At 42.9% G+C, this 3,777-nt stretch overlaps 1 pseudogene; it reads left to right on the top strand.

The window, feature by feature from the left end:
- Positions 1-1,825: 1,825 nt before the first annotated feature.
- On the top strand, positions 1,826-2,400 carry LOC105707422 (peroxiredoxin-2-like; annotated as a pseudogene).
- The last annotated feature ends 1,377 nt before the right edge of the window (positions 2,401-3,777 follow it).

Raw genomic sequence — 3,777 nt, 5'->3', positions numbered from 1 at the left:
AATGGCAGAATAAGGGGATGCTGCCTTTGATATTAGTTCTTATTTTATGCCCTAGTTGTTCATTTGTGCCTAATTTCTTTTTAGTTTTGTGAACTGCCTAATATGTCATTTTCTCTAGGCCTAGGATCTTTTCCCCTGTCCCCTATTTTGCCTTGCTCTTGCCCCCTACTGATGGACTTCCTTGTTGCCAACTGCCTGCCCAACTACCTGGTTTCCAAGTTTTGCTTACTCTTGGAATCTTCTTTTATACTACAACTTCTCTCATCCTCCCTGACTACCATGTGTAGGGCCAATCAAATCTGTAGCTACTGATTTCCGCCACACTTACCTGTTTTATCATTCACTTCCTCCCTGTTGGGTCTGGCCCTACAGTCTATCTCCCTGTCTCCAGTTTATCTGCCCTACCACTCTGAAGTTACCTGAGGGCATACATGGTTACCTTAAGATATGTCCATGAATGTGAATCTATTTAAACGAGTAGATATTTTTAAGTAAATATTAATTGCACCAATACCATCAGTCCAAGTTTGTGGACATACTCATAATCCACAAGAAGACTCCTCACATATGGCCAGACAATGACTATAACCATTGGAGGAGCTTTATGTCATTCCAAGTTCCCAGAGGTTCTAGCTTCAACTATCTGGTGTGAAGATTCTGATGCACAGTCAGATTCAGGAACCACAGGCTGGTGTGTCGTATTCTTTACACTGAATTGGCTTCTGAACACCAGCTGTGATTCATCTGGCCAAAGCAGCTTGGATGGCAGTGCTGTAGTTTCTGTTATTTCTTACTTCAGATAATTATATTACATCTTAGACTTTTGGAAGATTTTTAAAAATAATTCAACTTTTTTTTTTTTTTTGAGACCGAGTCTCACTTTGTCACCCAGGCTGGAGTGCAGTGGCACAATCTCGGCTCACTGAAACCTCCACTTCCCAGGTTCAAGCAATTTTTTTCAGTTCTAAGCCTCCTGAGTAGCTGTAATTACAGGCGCCCGCCTCCATGCGTGGCTAATTTTTTTGTGTATTTTTAATAGAGATGGGGTTCCACCATCTTGGCCAGGCTGGTCTTGAACCCCTGACCTCGTGATCAACCTGCCTCTGCCTCCCAAAGTGCTGGGATTACAGGGGTGAGCCACTACGCCCAGCCTAGAATCCAACTTTTTAATGTAGGATTGTAGAAAAGAGCATAGAGATTCCTTTTAAAAATTAAAAATACAACTACCATATGATCCATTCCACTTTTGTGTGTATACCCAAAAGAATTAAAAGAAGGATCTATATCACAGCAACATTATTTACAATAGCCAAAAATGGAAGCAAGGCAAGTGTCCATTTATTGATAAATGGCTAACCAAAACATGGTATGTGTGTGTGTGTGTGAGAGAGAGAGAGAGAGAAAATATTATATATATAATACATATACAAAATATTCTCTATATATAATAGAATACTATTCAGCCTTTGAAAAGAAAGAAGTCGTGACACATATTACAATATTAATGAACCTTGAGGTCATTATGCTAAGTGAAATAAGCCAGCACAAAAAGACAAATACTGTATGATTTCACTTATATGTGGTTCTTATAATATTCCCGGGGCTGGGAGGAAAGGGGAATGGGGAATTATTGTTTAATGGGTATAGAGCTTCAGTTTTGCAATATGAAAAAAGTTATGAAGATGGATAGTAGTGATAATTACATAACAATATGAATGTAAGATGGTCAATTTTGGCACTGAGAACGTGGGTCCATGCGTCTGTTCGTCCACGTGTCCGGCCTTTGCCCACGCAGCTTTCAGTCATGGCCTCTGTAACGGTAGGCATGGGAAAGCCCGCCCCTGACTTCAAGGCCACTGCTGTAGTGGATGGCGCTTTCAAAGAGGTGAAGCTGTTGGACTACAAAGAGAAGTACGTGGTCCTCTTTTTCTACCCTCTGGACTTCACTTTTGTGTGCCCCATGGAGATCATCTTGTTCAGTGACCATGCCGAGAACTTCTGCAAGCTGGGCTGCGAAGTGCTGGGCGTTTCAGTGAGCTCTCAGTTAACCCACCTGGCTTGGATCAACAACCTCCAGAAGGAGGGAGGCTTGGCCCTCCAGACATCCCCCTGCTTGTTGACATGACCAAAAGCTTGTCTGAGAATTATGGCATGCTGAAAACAGATACAGACATTGCCTACAGAGGCTGCTTTATCAATGATGGCAAGCGGGTCCTTCCCCAGATCACTGTCAATGATTTGCCTGTGGGACGCTCCGTGGATGAGGCTCTGCGGCTGGTCCAGGCTTTCCAGTACACGGAAGAGCACAGGGAAGTTGGTCCGGCTGGCTGGAAGCCTGGCAGTGACACGATTAAGCCCAATGTGGATGACAGCAAGGAATATTTCTCCAAACACAGTTAGGCTAGCTGACGGATAGTGAGCCTGTGCCCTTAGATGGGTGCCCTGTGCAGACCCAGGAAAGGCCAGACCTGCCCCTCCAAAGTCCACAGTCTGGGACCCTGGAAGGCTAGGCCAAGGCCTTCTCATGCCTCCCCCTGGGAGCTGGTGAATAGTGATACCCTCCTCCAAGCCCCTCCAGCCACACACAGGCCTAGAGGTGACCAATAAAGTACAAGGGACAGAAAAAACAGGTCGATATTCCGTTATATATGTTTTATTACAATTTTAAGTATCTTTCTTGGTCTTTGGTTTCTAATTCCAAGATGTCATGATGCAATAGATACAGTTTGCAAAATCAAAATTAACTTTCTAAGCTAGAATAAAAATACTGTGGTCAGACCTTGACCAAATAGTATAACATTCAATTAATATCACTGAACATCGATCGTATTCAAGGCACTATGTTAGGTGCTGTTGGAGGGGGTGGAGGGGTAGAAGAATGTATGGGACAGAATCTCAGGCATAGGAAAATTTTAAATCTACTTGAAAGGATAAAATATATACACTAGTAACTACACTTTCACATGGTATATAAAAGAGGAATTACACATCATGGGAAAACACAGAAGGAAGAGTTTGGAGCCTAAGTGATGGCTTCATGGAAGAGGTGACGTCTGATCTGAGTCTTAAAGGCTGGGGAGCACATTGACAGGCAGAGATTTTGGATGCTCATTCCGAATGGAAGGAGGGAGCAGTAACTGGAAAAACATGGGCAGTATTTCAAGAACAGGGAACTGTCAGTTTGGCCTAGAGCCTGAGAGAGACGTAGTAGCCTTTTGGAGATAGGTGGTCAAGGTGGGTATGATCTACTTTGACCTCATTCGAGGCAAGAAGAAGCCATAGTTAGAATAAGTATAAAAATAGAGCACTTTTAAATAGGTTTTTAACATATAATCTGCAGTGGTTATCTTAGACAGGTTTTGTGCATGCAGGTGGGATATGAGCCAGGAAACTATTACACAGCTGTGTGAAACTTAACCACTTGGAGTACAAAATTGGCTGTAGAAATAGAAGTAAGGGGAGAGGGCAAGATGTTGTAGGAGGCATTAGAGAGGATACGGAACTGTGGAAGGAGCACCAGATTGGGAGCCAAGGCAGGTTCTAATCTGATTTTACTAGCCCCTTCTTTGTACAATCTTGGAAAGTCATTTGCCATTTCAGATGTTCAGTTTCCTCAACTTTAACATTTGGAGGTTAGACAGGACAATTTCAGTGGCAACTTTTAGTACTAAACGTCCAGGATTCCACATTGAACTGATGGTTTGGGAGAGTCATCCCAAGAGAAGTAGTGGTGAAAGCCTAAATCACCCAGGAGGAGAAAGTCAAAGAGAAGATATG

Source organism: Aotus nancymaae, unplaced genomic scaffold, assembly GCF_030222135.1.
Source record: "Aotus nancymaae isolate 86718 unplaced genomic scaffold, 86718_ANA_hifiasm-v0.15.2.pri h1tg000040l, whole genome shotgun sequence".
Taxonomy (NCBI): Eukaryota; Metazoa; Chordata; class Mammalia; order Primates; family Aotidae; genus Aotus; species Aotus nancymaae.
This window is presented reverse-complemented; position numbering and strand designations above follow the sequence as displayed.